Source organism: Dipteris shenzhenensis, chromosome 17, assembly GCF_047967505.1.
Source record: "Dipteris shenzhenensis isolate YYH24624 ecotype China chromosome 17, Dip_SZ_1.0, whole genome shotgun sequence".
NCBI classification, from domain to species: Eukaryota; Viridiplantae; Streptophyta; class Polypodiopsida; order Gleicheniales; family Dipteridaceae; genus Dipteris; species Dipteris shenzhenensis.
The window spans coordinates 250,177-269,074 of record NC_141612.1 but is presented as its reverse complement, the minus strand read 5'-3'; the positions used below and the strand labels follow the sequence as shown (position 1 = coordinate 269,074).

At 47.3% G+C, this 18,898-nt stretch overlaps 1 pseudogene; it reads left to right on the top strand.

Annotated features, from left to right (window-relative positions):
- The first annotated feature begins 15,851 nt into the window (after positions 1-15,851).
- On the top strand, positions 15,852-17,007 carry LOC147891492 (18S ribosomal RNA; annotated as a pseudogene).
- Positions 17,008-18,898: the final 1,891 nt, after the last annotated feature.

Here is an 18,898-nt window from a genome sequence, read left to right as displayed (position 1 = left end):
GTTCAAGGGTTCTTTTCTAAATCCCTATGTAACCTATTTCCTAGTATCCCCTCTGTAAATTTTGGAAAATTTTATAAATCCCCTTCTGTAAGTATATTTATTTTCCTAGAGGAATTTTAAAAGTCCTTATGTAAGTCATACACTACTACTTTTGGAGTCCCTTTAGGTAGGATGAGATATTTAGAATGCAAGATCTCTACATCACCTGCATTATTTGAATCTACACACAAAAAATTGAGGTACTGACTGCAATAATCGGCAATGAATGGGTTTGTGTCTTGATGATGCCATAAGGCAAGAGAAACAAAGAATAAAGACATATGTGCAAAAATTAAGAGGAACAAATATCAAACAAGACAAATCATGTGTGCCATACACCAAGAGCAAAGAATTGTGCAAAGTCACTTGAAACACGTAAAGAGCTCAAGAAACAACCTTTATAAAAATACTACATGAAAGATTGGGAGCTTTTATAAATGCTTTATATCTTTCAATTTTTTACAAAACCATATGTATGGGCATTTCAGCTAGGAGAAGGGATGATAGATTAGCCAATTTTACAAAGCATTCAATGACGATATATAATGTTTATTTCTTGCCAAATACAAACATCTATAGCTTTCTTATGTGAAAGATTGGAAACTTGTTTAAACAATGTATATCTGAGACTTAGTAATTTCTTCCATGTCTTTATTGTTAGAGAAGGAGTAGAGAAGAAAAAACTAAAACACCATGCTTTCGGCCACATTCACGATTGGCCTTGCCACTTTTTCCATGTCTTGATTGTTGCAGAAGCAAAAGATGGAAATATCATTCTTCTTTATCACATTTATAGGAGACCTTTCCACTTTTTTTCTTCCATGAAAACCCTTACTAAGTCATATCAAACCATGGTATTAAAACCATTGAGGCTACATTCATACAACATCTTGTTGTACTCGATGCCAAAATAGCATTTTCAAACTTGGTTTATGGCATTTATATAAACAAAAGTACCCATGCGGTTGCAAATCATCCACTTCTGTGATTCAAGGTCCTACAAAAAAATAAGTTAAAAAATCCATCAAGACAAATCAAACTAAACTTAGCACATAGTAATAATCATAATAAATCTTTTATCATATTAGAAAGATTACAAAGAAGCCCCTACCGAGTGCATTTAATGCCCCTTTACAAAGTCATTGAATACATTCCAATCATTCTCATCTAAAGTATACTTATTGCTATTACACTCATAGGTGAGGTTTGCCAATGCAATCACGCTCTCAATATTTATCATGTCAAGGTCTGTAAGGTCATACGTGAAGCATCTTGAACCTTTTGCCTTTTGATACCACCCAAGCTGGACTTCTACTCCAAAAGGTCTATCTGAAAGGTTGAACCCTCTTTAATATTCCACATACCCCCCACCAACCTTTCTCCTCATTTTTTGAACTCGTCCAAGGTACCATATAGCTTGTGTTTTCTTTTTTTGCAAAGATCTTGGATTGCATTTCCTTTTGCTTTTCCTTGTTTTGTGTTCTTCATGAGAGAATACGGCACAATCGGAACCTATTCCAAATAGGTTCTAATTTGATGTAGCAAGAGGTATATCTTCCTTAGAGTAGTATACTCCTTGGTGAACACTTGTGAGTCTATCTTTAGAGAGTGTGGGATTTCCATTAAGTTGGCTTACCAATGTGGACTTGAAGAGAGTTTTACCATCAATGGTAACAACTGGGCTCACTGCTTCTTGTTCATCTAGGAGAGAATCCACCACATGTCTGATTTCACTTATGTAGGCATCGTTGTCATTATCATCTATTTCTAACACATGATCTGCTTGACATTGGTATTCTTCTTTAGAATCAGATTCTTGTGAATATGCATTTGCAAATCCATTTGACCAAGGTTCCATCCACCACTTCATATTCTCACCCTTTGAATTCCTATGCAAACTTTCACACCTTTCTTGAGCACTTTTTAGTCCCTTCTTCAATGCTTCGATGATTTTATCATCAGTTGACACACACTCATAGTCCCCTAGATTAGCTTCTCACATGTTCTCTTTGAGATTCAATTCTCTCTAGACATGTTCTTGCTTCTTATGTGCCCTTGTAAATAGAGGACTATCCTCTTTGCATTCAAAGTGTGCAAGCCTATTCATACTACCTGCACTATGTAGCATATGCATCAAGTCATAAGCACGTTCTTGTCCCACCATGCTTCCAATCTTGCTCGTCTATTTGCGCGTCAATCACCGCGTTTATTTGCGCGTTAGACCTGAGAAAATACGGGCCCGTTTAACATCCCGTCTATTAGCGCATCTATTTGCACGTGTATTTGCGCGTTTACACTGAGACTCAGACGCGCATTTAAACGCGGGGTTAGACGCGATCCAGAGAATACAGAAAGTGAGATTTTGGTGTACATCATTGCTTTCCAAACATTGCCCATGATTACCAAAGCACATAATTTTTTGCAAGCCCACATATACAAGAATTAAGGGAAATGAGGAGAATGAGACAATATGTAAAATAGTTTTGCCAATATCAATTGTGGGGCTACGGTTCAATCTCATCCTCAATGAGATCAACCCTTGCCAAACTATCTACTTCAAAATCCAAACAAGTGTTTAGATCTACAAATACATTCAACCCACTACTACTTGTGCCACTCATGTGCTCATCGAAATCAAGATCTCCAATGGTAGGCTCGTTCTCACGGGTAATGCCGGCCTCAATATCTATATCTCCTATCTCATGATCATCCTCCTCTCTTGTATCACGGTCATCATCACGTCCATGGGCATGATCATCCTCCATACGCTCCATATTAGTAAATGTACTATACATCACTTTGGAACGTGGCATAATAGGTATGACATGCCACCACCTATTATTATCCACCATTGGTTGATAGACAACCTAATTCAAACACAAATACAATCATGTTACTTTTCTTGCATCAAATATTTAAAAGCGAGTATTTTTATGTGTGTGCACAGTACCTGTTCACATTGTTGCGGTAGTATTAGTGTGTCCTTCCTACTTTGCCAAAACTTTGTGGAGTCAATAGTTACAAAGCCACTTGCATGGCGTTTGATTGTTGCATTAGGGCCTCTTTCCACCACGTCCTTAAACCACTTTACATCCAAAACATACACAAAGAAGCGTCGAAAGTCAAGCATAATGATATCTTGGATTATGCCACAATAAGACTCCATTGGCTCCCTCAAAGCTAGCAATGACGCCGCAATCTTGTGTGTTTCTCTTATCATCAATCCGTTGTGTTCGAAAATGCTTGCCCTCACACCATATAGCATTGAACATAGTGCACTACACCAAGAAAAAATCAATTAAATAAGCAATCTAAATTATAAAAACCTCCTAACTTATGCATAACATTCTATATACCGACCTTGCTCATGCATCCCCTAGCATACTCCCATTCTTCCATCGTGATATGCATCCCCTCGTCTTTCTCTGCTTTCTCCATTTCATCAAGTAGCCAATCCACATGAATATCTTTTGGAAGTGCTCTTAGACGCTGAGGGTATGGCACACGAGATCCGTGGTGTGTACGAAAGAGGGCCCTTTCTTCTTGTCTTCTTGCCTTTTGAATTCAAATTTGTGTTCAACATTCTTCTTGATACTTTCTTCTTGTAAGTCCCTTTCATTCTTCTCGTAAGTCAAATCTTATTTGTCAATCTTGCTCGTGATAGTAAGTCAAATCTTATTTGACACTCATGCTCTTGCTCGTGATAGTAAGTCAAATTTTATTTGTCGCTCTTGCTCGTGATAGTTCTACTTTTAGTTGTAAGAATTCAAATTTGTGTTGAAGAGCTCGTGATAGTTCTACTCTTAGTTGTAAGAATTCAAATTTGTGTTCAACATTCTTCTTGATACTTTCTTCTCGTAAGTCCCTTTCATTCTTTTCCTAAATCAAATCTTATTTGTCGCTCTTGTAAGAATTCGATCTCTCTCCCTCTACTCCCTCTACTCCCTCGCTTTCTCTCTCCCTCACTCTCTCTCTCTCTCCCATAACTTCCCCCCTCACTCTCTCTCTCGCTTTCTCTCTCCCTCCCCTCACTCTCTCTCTCCCTCCCCTCCCTCCTCTCCCCTCTCTCTCCTTCCGCTCCCTCCTCTCCCCTCCCTCCTCTCTCTCTCTCTCTCTCTCTCTCTCTCTCTCTCTCTCTCTCTCTCTCTCTCTCTCTCTCTCTCTCACCTTCCCCCCCTCACTCTCTCTCTCGCTTTCTCTCTCCCTTCCCTCACTCTCTCTCTCCCTCCCCTCCCTCCTCTCCCCTCTCTCTCCTTCCGCTCCCTCCTCTCCTCTCCCTCTCTCTCTCTCCCTCTCTCCCCCCTCCCTCCTCTCCCCTCTCTCTCCTTCTCCTTCCTCCTCTCCCCTCCCTCCTCCCCTTTCTCTCTCCCTCCCCTCCCCTCCCTCTTGTCCTGGCGGCCGCGGCCGCCAGGACACCCCCCCCCTCCATCCCCTCCCTCCCTCGACCCCCCCCGCCCCTCCCTCCCTCCATCCCTCCCCCTCCACATCCCCTCTCCTGTCCCTCCCGTCCTGGCGGCGGCGGCTGCCAGGACCCCCCCCATCCCCTCCCTCCCTCTACCCCCCCTTCCCTCATCCCCTTGCTCCCCTCCCTGGGGTCCTGGCGGCCGCGGCCGCCAGAACCCCCTCCCTCCCTCGACCCCGCCCCTCCCTCCCCTCCCCCCCCCTCCATCCCCTCCTTTCCCTCCCTGGGGTCCTGGCGGCCGCGGCCGCCAGAACCCCCCCCTCCCTCCCTCGACCCCACCCCCCACCCCTCCCTCCCCTCCCCCCCCTCCATCCCCTCTCTGGGGTCCTGGCGGCCGTGGCTGCCAGAACCCCCCCCCTCCACCCCCTCCATCCCCCCCGCCCCTCCCTCCCCTCCCCCCCCTCCATCCCCTCCTTGGGGTCCTGGCGACCGTGACTGCCAGAACCCCCCCTCCCTCCCTCGACCCCGCCCCCCTCCCCCCCCCTCCCCTCCCCCCCCCCTCCATCCCCTCCTTGGGGTCCTGGCGGCTGCGGCCGTGAGAACCCCCCCCCCTCCCTCCCTTGAACCCCCCTCCCTCCCCCCCTCCATCCCCTCCTTGGGGTCCTGGCGGCTGCGGCCGCTAGAACCCCCTCTCCCTCCCTCGACCCTGCCCCCGCCCCTCCCTCCCCTCCCCCCTCCCTCCCCCCTCCCTCCCCTCCTTGGCGTCCTGGCGGCCGTGGCCGCCAGAACCCCCCCTACCTCCCTCAACCCCGCCCCTGCCCCTCCCTCCCCTCCCCCCCTCCATCCCCTCCTTGGGGTCCTTGCGGCGGCGGCCGCCAGAACCCCCCCTCCCTCCCTCAACCCCGCCCCTGCCCCTCCCTCCCCTCCCCCCCTCCATCCCCTCCATGGGGTCCTGGCGGCCGCGGTAGCCAGAACCCCCCCCTCCCTCCCTTGACCCCGCTCCCCTCCCCCCCCTCCATCCCCTCCTTGGGGTCCGAGCGGCCGCAGCCACCAAAACCCCCCCCACCCCCTCCCTCCCTCGACCCTGCCCCTCCCTCCCCTCCCCCCCCCATCCATCCCCTCCTTGGGGTCCTGGCGGCCGTGGCCGCCAGAAACCCCCCCTCCCTCCCTCGACCCTGCCCCCTCCCTCGCCTCCCCCCCTCCATCCCCTCCTTGGGGTCCTGGCGGCCGCGGCCGCTAGAACCCCCCCTCCCTCCCTCGACCCTGCCCCCTCCCTCGCCTCCCCCCCCCTCTATCCCCTCCTTGGGGTCCTGGCCGTCGCGGCTGCTAGGACCCCCACCCCCCCTCCCTCCCTCAACCCTGCTCCCCTCCTCCCCCTCCCCTCCCCCCCCTCCATCCCCTCCTTGGGGTCCTGGCGGCCACGACTGCCAGAACCCCCCCCTCCCTCCCTCGACCCTGCCCCTCGCCCCTCCCTCCCCTCCCCCCCTCCATCCCCTCCTTCCCCTCCCTCCCTCGACCCCCTCCCTCCCTCGACCCCCCCCTCCCTCCCCTGCCTCTCATCCTGGGCCGCCAGGACCCCCCCCCCCTCCATCCCCTCCCTCCCTCAACCCCTCCCCCCGTCCATCCCCTCCTTCCCTCGACCCCCCCCCCCCCCCCCCCCCCCCCGAGCTCCTCCCTCCCTCCTTGGCTCCTCCCTCTCATCCCCCTCCACTTCCCTCTTCCTCCTGGAGGCCGCGGTCTCCAAGGCTTCTCTCCTTCTCTCTAAACTTTCTCTCTCTCTAGTTCCTCTCTCTCTTTCTTTCTTTCTCTCTCTTCAAATTTTAAAAAAAAAATCTAGATAAAGAATTAATCAAAACAATTTGCAAGTACCTGGAAAAAGTTTGTTTGGTCTTTCTTGCTTTCTTGCTCTTCCTTCCTTGCTTTCTTGCTCGTCCTTGCTTTCTTGCTTCAATGAATGAAATGAGGGGAGAATGAATGAAGAAGGAAGACTATATATAAGAAAACTTAGGTTTTCCTCCTCCTCTCCTATTGGCTTTCCATTCCTCCCCTCTCTCCTATTGGCTTTTCATTTCTCCCCTCTCCCATTGGATCCCATTACTCCCCCTCTCCCATTGGACCCCCATCCCTCATCCCAATCTTCCATTGGCCCTCCCCCCATCCATTTCTTCTTCCTCCCCCATTGCCACCACTCCCATCCCACATTTCCACCATGTCCCATACTCCTCCCATTTCCCAAAATCCCATATTTCCCCATCTCACCCTCCTCTTTTTCATCCCCTATTAACTCCCCTGACTCATTTCACTCCCTTATTATCCTACTCCCCTATTACCTCCCCCTCTCCCATTCCATTCTTCCCTCCCCACTCTCACTTCCACTTCCCATTACTCACTTGCCATTTGAAAACTATTAATTTATTATTATACTATTTTTTATACTTATTATCATACATCCCTATTACTTCCCTCTCCCATTCCACTCCTCCCTCCTCACTCCCACTTCCACTTCCCATTACTCACTTGCTATACACATTTGCAAACTATTAATATATTATTATATGATTTTTTATACTATTTGCAAACTTACATATGGACAAAATCACAGGTGTCAAAGCGATCCTATTATGGTCATACAACAACTGTGCTTTTATTCAAGGGTGTATTTATCCTCATCAACAAGCTTATTTCAGCTTTTATTTTGACACAATACTCAAGGTATGAAGTGCATAATTTGTGCACTAGGTGTTTACTTTGTTGTATCAAAATTGTTTGCCACACACACACACATATACACATACCGAGATTTTTCTAATATTATCGCATCTACATTTCTCCGATGGGCACAAAACTTTGTACACGCCTCAACCTAGGTCGTATTGACTTGCATACAAAGTGGTGCACCCATCCCATAAGTACTTGTTCAGATAATACACCTCTCAACGTATTTTATGATGATTGGGCATAACACTAGGAACAAAATGGTGTATATTGTGCGATCGACTATGCAAAGCATATCCAATGGACACAAGACTTTGCACGTTTCTCAACCTAGGCAGTATTGACTTATGTGCAAAGTGGCATCCCCACCCGATAAGTACTTGTTTGAAAAATACACCTAGGATCGTGTTTTTTGACGGTTGTATATGACACCAAGGCAAAAACGGTATTTAATACTCAATCTACCATGTAAAGCATATCCGATGGGCATAATACTTTGCACGTGCCTCAAAAGCGGTGGTATGGTATTCCATGCAAAGTGGAACGCCCATTCAGTAAGTACTTGGTATGATAATACACCTAAGAGCGTGTTCTTTGACGGATGTGCATAACACTAGGGGGAAAATGGTGTATAATGTGTGATCCCCCATGCAAAGCATAACCGATAGACACAATACTGTGTATGCACATCAACCTAGTTGAAATTGACTTTCTTGCAAAGTGGCTCCCCCATCTCACAAGTACTTTTTAGAATATCACACCTAGGACCATGTTTTTTATTGATTGTTGTCCATGACACTAAGGCAAAAACGCTGTTTAATGCTTAATCAACAATGCAACGCATATCTGATCATCACAATACTTTGCACACATCTCAACCTAGGTATTATTGACTTACATGCAAAGTGGTGTGCCCATCCCATAAGTACTTAGTCGAATAACACATCTAGGACCGCGTTTTTTGACGGTTGTGCATGACACTAAGGCCAAAACAGTGTTTAATGCTTGTTCGACAATGCAAACCATATCCGATGGGCACAATACTTTGCATGAGTCTCAAAAATTGTGGTATTGCATTGCATGCAAAGTGGTACACCCATCTGATAAGCAGTTGGTCAGATAACACACCTAAAAGCGTGTTTTTTTATGGTTGTGCATGACATTGAGGCACAAACGGAGTTTAATACGTGATATACCATGCAAAGTACATCCGATGGGCACAATACTTTGCACCCACCTCAACCTAGGTGTTATTGAGTTGCATGAAAAGTGGCATGTCGGTTAGATAAGTACTTGATCGGATAACACACCTAGGACCGTGTTTTTTTACAAATGTGCTTGACACTAAGGCAAAAATGGTGTTTTATGCTTGATCAACAATGCAAAGCATATCCGATGGTCACAATACTTTGCACACACCTTCAACTAGGTGTAATTGACTTACATGCAAAGTGGCACACCCATCCCATAATTGCTTGATCGGATAGCATACCTAGCAGCGTGTTCTTTTACGGATGTGCATGACACTAGAGCAAAAATAGTATTTAATGCTCGATCACCCATGCAAAGGATATCCGATGGGCACAACACTTTTCCTACATCGTAACCTAGGTGGTATTGAAATGTTCTCAAAGAGGCACACCCATCCAGTAAGTACTTGGTCAGATAACACACCTAAGGGCATGTTTTTTTGCGGATGTGCATATCACTAGGGAAAAAACGGTGTATAATGCACGATCGACCATGCAAAGCATATCCGATAATGACAATACTTTGCACGCACCTCAATTTAGTTGAAATGGACTTACGTGTAAAGTGGAGCCCCCATCCAATAAGTACTTGTTTGATTAACACACTAGGACCGTGTTTTTTCATGGTTGTGCATGACACTAAGGCAAAAACGGTGTTTTATGCTTGATCGACAATGCAAAGCATATCCGATGGCAACAATACTTTGCACACACCTTAAACTAGGTGGAATTGACTTACATGCAAAGTGGCACTCCCATCCCATAAGTGCTTGATCGGATAACATACCTAGCAGCGTGTTTTTTTATGGATGTGCATGACACTAGAGAAAAAATAGTATTTAATGCTCAATCGACCATGCAAAGGATATCCGATGGGCACAACACTTTTTGTACACCTCAATCTAGGTGGTATTGAAATGTTCTCAAAGAGGCACACCCATCTGATAAGTACTTGGTTAGATAACACACCTAAGGGTGTGTTTTTTTGCGAATGTGCATCACTAGGGAAAAAACGGTGTATAATGCATGATCGACCATGCAAAGCATATCCGATGGTGACAATACTTTGCACTCACCTCAAAGTAGTTGAAACAAACTTGCGTGAAAAGTGGAGCCCCCATCCGATAAGTACTTGTTTGAATAACACACCTACGGCCATGTTTTTATATGGTTGTGCATGACACTAAGGCAAAAATGGTGTTTTATGCTTGATCGACAATGCAAAGCATATCCGATGGGCACAATACTTTGCACACACCTTCAACTAGGTGGAATAGACTTACATGCAAAGTGGCATTCCCATCGCATAAGTACTTGATCGGATAACACACCTAGTAGCGTGTTTTTTTATGGATGTGCATGACACTAAGGCAAAAATGGTATTTAATGCTCGATGGACCATGCAAAGCATATCCGATGGGCACAATACTTTTCCTACACCTTAACCTAGGTGGTATTGAAATGTTCTCAAAGAGGCACACCCATCCGATAAGTACTTGGTCAGATAACATACCTAAGGGCATGTTTTTTTGCGGATGTGCATATCACTAAGGGTGTACATGATGTACGGGCCTTCAATGGGTTAGCCTCATTCTACCGGTCCTTCATAGATATGTACAGTGAGATTATAGCGCCCCTCACTAATCTCACCCGCAAGGATACACCGTGGAAGTGGGGTCCCAAGCATGAAAGTGCTTTTCAGAAATTGAAGGAAGCCATGAGCAGCCAGCCCGTCCTAGCTCTTCCAAACTTTGAGAGGCCCTTTGAGGTACAGACAGATGCTTCTGATTTTGCTATAGGAGGAGTACTCCTTCAAGATGGGCACCCCATAGCTTTCGAGAGTCGGAAGTTGATTGATAGAGAAACCCGTTACCCCACTCATGACAAGGAAATGACAGCCATTGCTTGAGAGCTTGGAAGCATTATCTACTGGGCAGTAAATTCACTGTTTTCATAGATAATGTCACAACATCCTACTTTGTGACTCAGCCCAAGCTATCACCCAAACAGGCTAGGTGGCAAGATTTTCTAGCGAATTTCGACTTTGACTGCCTGCAAACCTAAACCCTAAACCCTAAACCCTAAACCCTAAACCCTAAACCCTAAACCCTAAACCGGTAAAGAGAATGTAGTAGCGGATGCCCTCTCCCGAGTTCCCTACCTAGCTGCAGTTCAGATTCTGCAGGGATCTACAGTTTTGGAGGAGATCAAAGCAGGGTATGGAGAGGATGAGTTTGCCAAAAAGCTACTCAGGACTGATGCAAAGAGGCCACACATAGAGGTACGTGATGGGATCATTTACTTCAAGCAGCGGAGAGTATATATTCCATGCATAGGAGGCTTGAGAAAGAGGATGATCCAGGAGCATCACGAGCCACAGTGGGCAGGCCATCTGGGACAGCAAAAGACTCTTGAGTTACTCTCAAGAAATTTCTGGTGGCCACTGATGGAGAGAGATACGGATGCATATGTAAGGACATGCCACATTTGTGGGCAAGAAAAAGCCGAAAGGATGAAGCCAGCAGGGCTTCTTCAACCACTCGACATTCCAACAAAGCCATGGGAGAGTGCCTCCATGGACTTCATCACATGTCTACCGAACAACGGAGGACATACGGGCATATTTGTAGTGGTGTGTAGACTCACCAAGCTGGCCCATTTCATTCCATACATGGGTACACTGGATGCCCCAGCAGCAGCAAAGCTCTTCTTCAAGTTCGTGGTTAAACACCATGGTCTACCAAGGGAAATAGTGTCTAACAGAGACAGACGGTTTACTGGCAGTTTCTAGAGTACACTGTTTGCCATGTGCGGGACAAAGCTTGCATTTAGCAGCTCGTATCACCCTCAGTCTGACGGACAAACTGAGAGGACCAATCAATTTGTGGAGGACTTTCTCAGACACTATGTTCAGGGAGACCAGATTGATTGGTACATGCATCTGGATGCAGCAGAATTCTGCTACAACAGCTGGCAGCATTCCTCTACAGGATTTTCCCCCTTCGAATTAGCTTATGGGTATCAGCCTTTGGCTCCAAGGGAAGCAGCTGTACTATCTACTGCAGGAGGAGTAGCTCTAGTAGGAGGAGCCTTCCACGAGGAGTGGATAACCAGGCTTAAAACTGCCCGGGAGTAGCTGGGTAAAACTCAAGACAGGATCAAAAAATTGCAGACCGGAAGAGGAGGCATGTAGAGTACGAGGTTGGCGAGAAAGTCTACCTCAAACTGAACCCTGAGCAGTTCAGCATGCCAAAGGAGCTCACGGATCATCTTGCACGCAGGTACGACGGGCCATACGAGATCCTTGAGAGGGTAGGCAAGTTGGCTTACCGTCTACGACTTCCTCCCCATCTACATATTCATCCCACCTTTCACGTCTCTATGTTGAAGGGTGCTCAAGAAGACGATGATCCAGAACGTGAGTAGAGGAATAGAGGTCCGGCTCTAGTGATGGATCGAGGAGAGGGTGAAGACCTCGAGAGCATCATGGCACACCGTGATAGACCGGATCAGTTCGGGCCCAACAGGTTGTACCATTGTCACTGGAAGGGGCAGCCTTCAAGTGAAGACTCGTGGAGGACGGAACCTTCTCTATGGCGGTTGGTGGACATCGTGCGCGGCTACAATGAATCACACCCCTTTCCAAAGAGCAAGAGAAAGAGGGGGGGAATGTAACGGGTGGCCCGTTGACAAGGGACTGAACCTCAGTCCGCCCCTCTTTCATCAACATCCCTTGGACTCGACATCGGCAACAAGGAGGACATCCTTACCCTCTTTTGGGTCAAGGGGAAGACCACCCTTGACATCCTTGGACCTAACCAAGGGGAGCAGCCCATGGTAAGGTGGAACTCCCAACCTTGGCCTTGAAGGGACTCAATTCAAACGGGAGGATTTGAATTGATTGGCCCCTCAAGGTAACTGTTGGAGAGAGAAGGTACCAAGGAGGGATGAGGCCTTAATGAAGGCGGCTGGACGTTGGAACCAAGGAGAGGACTCCCTCCAAAATTCAAAACACTCACACGCAGGATTCAGTCCAAGGGTGAGAGACCAGAACTGAAGAGCATGCAAGAGCTGTGAGCTCCTGTTGTAATCCTGAGAGAGAGAGTGTGAGATCTTCTTCTTCTATCAATGTAATCTTCCCTGTGGCGTTTTGACCACAGGGACCCTTCCTTTTGAATACCAAAATATTCGTCTCCCTGAGTGTTTGGCGTTATGAAAGTGAAGGTAGAAAGGATGCATTTCTCGTATCCCCCTCCCCTTCGTTGAGTGTTGCAGGTGCAGGGCGTATTCGAGATCCACCTTCGAGCCAGGGCTTCCCCTTGGCTTGGAGAAGAAGCCCACGAAAGGCTTGGAGGTTTCGAGCGTCGACGGAATCCCTCGACGGAGAACGATGGAGAGGTTGGGAAGAAGCATCACGACCGATTACAGGCTTCATTGTCGACATCCTCGCTCCTGTAGATACCCACCGATCTAGAGAAGAAGGGCGACGCCATAGTTTAGGTGTTCGACGTGTGCATGGCGACGGGCAGCGCGCCATAGCTCGGAGGTCCAAGTATTCTATATAACCGTAGCGTGGGAAAAGAGTTTCAAGCAAGGCCATGGCCCCGGTTGCTAGCCAGGCCGTGAAGTATTTCGAGCACTAGCCTATAGGTCGCGGGTTCGATTCCGGGCAGGGGAGACAGGTCGCGAGCCGATGAGGGGGCCGACCCCCTTTTGTCAATCAACCGGATACATGATATAAGCTAGAGGCTTGACTTGGTTACACCTACTGTGACTAGGTCCTGTGGTTGGCTCAACGATAAGTGCTTCGACTATTAGCTCCAAGGTTCCGGGTTTGAATCCCTATGCGCGAGGTGCGCGACCATTTTGGCATGACTGTGTGCGGGTTCACAAAGTATAGGAAAGGAGGTGCGCTTGGTTACATCAACCAAGTGGTTGGCTCAGTGGTTGGCGTGATGAGCCCATAGGCAGTGGGTCGTGTGTTCGATTCCGCCTCTCGACTGTGCAGACTAGAAGGACGCGTGCGTGGAGCCAAGGTCATGCTATAAGCAAGTGGGGATCTTTTGTAACTAATAGCAAAGACCAGCCCACTTGGCTAGCCCAACGAAAAGTTCTGCGCATGGTTACCTCCAAGTCCTGAGTTCGAATCGGGCGGGTGGCCTCTCTTTTTGGTGGGACGGCTAACTTTGGCGGCTCGGCTATTTCATTGTGGCGGTTTTGCTAACTTAGCCCCAGCTAAGTTTAGCTAGTCATAACTAGCCAGTTAAGGAGTTTTGGAGAGCTGATTTCACAGGTGTCTTCCCGCACTCGTACCGAGTTTCTGGAGCAAGCCTCAGGCGTTGCTTTTGCTGCACGGAGGTTCAGCAAGTGTTTTGGGAAGGAGAGACTCTTCGGGACCGTAGATTCCAGGAGGAGATCTATGCTCTTCTTTTGAGCATTTAAAGGAGCCAGGCAGCTTTGTGAAGGTGAAGGACATTCAGTCCAGTAGAGGTTCCAGTCAGCAAGTCAGTGGCAACTCCAAGAGATCAAGTGGGTACTTTGGGATCCCGATAGGGGACCAAACCGGGGAGCAAAGGAAAAGAGAAAAAAGTGAAAAAGTTTAAGGGAAAACTTTGCCCTCGTGACACCCCCCCCCCCCCAATGATTGAGTCATAGACCTCTTCTTGGCACCTTGATCCTCATATTATTCATGATCTCTCTACATCTTTTCAAACCAATTTGATCCACCTTGTTCAGCGGTGGCGCCAATTTGATCCAGCTTTTTACAACCACAATAAGTTTCGTGATAATTGTCGCTATGATGGCTTTTTGTTTAGTCTCTGCAGTGCTTCACAGAATTGGTTTCTGCTACACGAAATAGAAAAAAATGGCAGCTGCTTCAAGGTGGGTAATAGATGTGCTTGCAACAAGAACGTTACAGAGGAGGAGCAAAATCCTTTGCCTTCAATAAAAGCAGGCGAAAACAAGAAGGTTGTTGAGCGATTGCGGAGATAGAGAATAGGATCGAAGCATTGAGGATCAATTCGACATTTGGGACGCCGGTGTTGAATCTCGATCTCCTCGTGGAGCTCTGCAATTATGCGATCTCGCACAGAATGTAGCAACCTCTCCACGGTGGCCGTGATTAGCACGTTCTCAACGTCCAGCATAACTTGGGATGTGGGCGATGAGCCGTTGTCCTCGCTCGTGGAGTCTTTGTTTCCCTCGTTCTCGCCTCACTAACTTAGAATAACGACCTTCTCTGCGGCAATTGCACCCAATACCAACCACCAAAACTAATCACTGCATTGCAAAGTGCCGAAATCGCCAAGAAACCTTCCGCGCATGATTTTTACTAGCCCTTTCTTGTGTCTCTTCATCGTATAAATCATGCAGTATCTGAAAAAAATGATCAAGCAGCAAAGCATCGTATTCTATAAGCTTGTCATCTTCGGACACTTTGCCAGGCGCAAGTTTTCTCATTTGTTCATCCATGGAGGTCACTCTTGGCAGTGATGGACATTTCCCACCATTGTCAACCCTGTGTCCATTGCCCATCCATGCCAGCGGCCCAACACCTCTATACTGCACACTTTCGATGTGAAGAAGAAATAGCTACGGATGATAGAGACGCAGCTCTTCGATCAATTTGATGGTAAACACTTCCTTCAATAAACCGGAGAAACGCAGCCGATGATCTCGATGGAGCCGGGTGAAGCCACACAGAAAATCTCTTGATTGCAAAGCTCGGTCTCTCTCTTGCGACTCCTCGTATGCACAACCGTCCAAATCCGTTGACGCTAAATTCTCAGCTCTGCTTGCAGATCGATATGCACATCGAGATACACATGCACGCTGACAATGCTTCCTCAAATTCCCAGAACGTGATCAAGGAAGGCGGCGGGCCTCGCCCGCCGCGACGACGTGTGTGGCTTGTATCGATACGGAAGGTCTCGAGCCCGTGTGCCTTAGACGGTGAGCGGAGCTGTCGGTGTACGAGCTATGCCCCCGTCGGTGCGAGCAAGGCGCGTTGTGCCCCCGACGGGGCGGTGCTCGGACCTGCCAGACGTAGGAGCCGCTGGCAGACGGCAGCGGCCTCCGTTTCTCCACCCGGTCCGACCCCTGGATGTTACATGCCAGACGACGAGGATGGTGCCAGAATCGTCACGTCCTTGCCGGCCCGTGTTACAAGCAAGCAAGGGCGTGTCCGCGGGAGGTGAGCCGATCGACGGTCGGCCCATCCTGCTGGTGTCCGGCCCTTCTGCATTATGGTGAGTAGCCATGCGATCGCATAACGTGGATGACGCGAGTGCCTCATGCCCGACCTGGCGGCGAACCCGTTTCGATGGCCCCGCGACGGTCGTTTGGCCGGCTCAGGCCGCCCGCATCCGCGTCGTGAAGTGCGTGGAATGAATCGGAAGCACACGGCTCCGGTGATTCGGGCCGCTCGTGTGACCGAGGATAGCTACATGGTTGATCCTGCCGGTAGTCATATGCTTGTCTCAAAGATTAAGCCATGCATGTGTAAGTATAAACTCTTTTGTACTGTGAAACTGCGAATGGCTCATTAAATCAGGTATAGTTTCTTTGATGGTACCTGCTACTTGGATAACCGTAGTAATTCTAGAGCTAATACGTGCACCAAATTCTGACTTCTGGAAGCGACGCATTTATTCGATAAAAGGCCGATGCGGGCTTGCCCGGTTATGCGGTGAATCATGATAACTTCCCGAATCGCACAGCCTTGGCGCCGGCAATGCTTCAATCAAATTTCTGCCCTATCAACTTTTGATGGTAGGATAGAGGCCTACCATGGTGGGGACGGGTGACGGAGAATTAGGGTTCGATTCCGGAGAGGGAGCCTGAGAAACGGCTACCACATCCAAGGAAGGCAGCAGGCACGCAAATTACCCAATCTCGACACGGGGAGGTAGTGACAATAAATAACAATACTGGGCTTTTTCAAGTCTGGTAATTGGAATGAGTACAATCTAAATCCCTTAACGAGGATCCATTGGAGGGCAAGTCTGGTGCCAGCAGCTGCGGTAATTCCAGCTCCAATAGCATATGTTTAAGTTGTTGCAGTTAAAAAGCTCGTAGTTGGATCTCGGGGCGGGGCGGGGTGAGCGGTCCGCCTCTTTTGGTGTGCACTGGTCGCTCCACCGTTTCTGTCGGGGACGCACTCCTCACCTTAATTGGCTGGGACGCGGATTCGGCGATGTTACTTTGAAAAAATTAGAGTGCTCAAAGCAAGCCTATGCTCTGAATACATTAGCATGGAATAACGCGACAGGACTCTGGTCCTATTGTGTTGGTCTTCGAGACCGGAGTAATGATTATGGTTGGGGGCATTCGTATTTCATTGTCAGAGGTGAAATTCTTGGATTTATGAAAGAGGAACTACTGCGAAAGCATTTGCCAAGGATGTTTTCATTAATCAAGAACGAAAGTTGGGGGCTCGAGGATGATCAGATACCATCCTAGTCTCAACCATAAACGATGCCGACTAGGGATTGGCGGATGTTACTTTGATGACTCCGCCAGCACCTTATGAGAAATCAAAGTTTTTGGGTTCTGAGGGGAGTATGGTCGTGTTAACCCAATCCGCACCTCGGGTTAATAGGACCGTCCGCTCGCCTTTTCACACTAACACCCTAACGCGCGGATGCGCTTGTAATATAACCTTTTTGTGAAAACCGCGCTAAGCGTTGGATATTTTGTAAATGCGGGCCGAGCCTACAACATATGTACAGCCGACTGTACTCATCAAAGCTAGTAGCTTAGGGATTTGGAAGAAGACGGCCGCCGGACATCTCATGGGCGGCTGGGCACTCTAACTTATGGCAACACGTTGAAAGGAGGCCAGATCTTTGGGCACGCACAAGGCCTAATGGCAATTTGCTACTACCAAAAGCACCTTGGGTGTTGAGCAAGACAGAACAACAACAGGTAAAAAGATCCATTTATGGATTTCACACTCCAACAAGATGCATGCATTCTTTGAAGGGGGCATTTACAAAAGATGATGAGCTATGTGGCCTCAAGTCTCATGATTGGCACAAATTCTTGCAATTTGTGCTACCCATAGCAATAAAAGATTGTCTCACCGAGGAGTTACGAGCCACCATCTACAAAATTAGCTCCTTGGTGCAGTGGATCTCTACGAAAGAAGTACGGAGAGATACACTAGAGGCAGCTCGCCTAAACGCCATTGAGGCAGTTTGCATGGTTGAGAAATTAATGCCAACAAGAAAATACAACTTTCGTGAATTTCTTAGAAGGCCCTCCAAATGAGCTCCAAATTCTCCTAATGTGCACCATACAATTTGGTCATAGAATTATGACCAAATGGGATGAACAAGATAAAGAAAGAAAGAACTACATTATTGAAGCAATCAAAAGTGAGTATAGGCCAGCTGATCCAAGGGAAACAGTAAGCAACTATTGGATCAAAGAGGTTTGCAAGCCGTGCATGTCCCATCGTAGGTCAGAGGCGAGGGATGATTTCCGAGATGGTTGACCCAAGCCAACTTGGCTTGATGCAGAGGAGTGGGAGATCATAGCACACGAGCCCAGGGATACGCCAAACAAATTCAGGCAGCAGAGAGAGGCCGTAGCCACACGACTGGAGAGTGTGGGTTCATCGCATCTTGGGAGCAGTGGATACGAGTCGATGCGCCCAGTCTTTGTAAGCATTTTCATAATTGTTGTTTGTGATTTTTTCATACACATGAGACTTAATTTAAGTGATTTGTACATATAGAAGCGCTATGTGGGTCGTGAGCGAACGGCTGAGGAGGAAAGATATGCATACAAACATGGGACGCTGGATTTGTTTGAAGAAATTGCAACGAGTGAGACAGTTGATTGGTCCAAGTTCACATATTGCCCTGGCAAGTATTCTAAACTTAGTGCATTTTTAGTTCTAGCATTATAACAAGTACAACACTTTCTAATTTTTCTTTGCATTTTCGTGTTTGCTTGTTTGTGTAGGTTATATGTCACTTTTTGGGTTTTGAGTAGCGCATATTTATTGCTTTTTATGATGTATCATGGACATTTAGGCCAATTTTTGGATTTCAAGAACATTTTTTAGATCCTTATGATGTAATCACTTGAGCTAATTTTCTTTAGCATTTCATGATGTATTTTCAACATTGATTTCAATTTTTGGATTTAGAGAAGATTTGTTTAGCTCTCATTATGATGTAATCAATTCTATCCTGCACATATTTATCGACCTCTCGTTGGTCTTTTTATCGTTATGGTTATGGTTCTTCGTTATGGTTATGGTTATTGGCCTATTGTTGGTCTTTTTAACATTATGGTTATTGGTCTCATGTTGTTATTTTTAACGTTATCGTTATTGGCCTCTTTTTGGTCTTCTTAATTTTATCTTAATGTACAATAAAGAGTACAACTGATATGGTACTCAAGGAAGTATATACATTTGGTTTCTATTTGGAGCCATTCCGTCTAAAAACATTTACTGCTCAAAACGACGGTATATGCG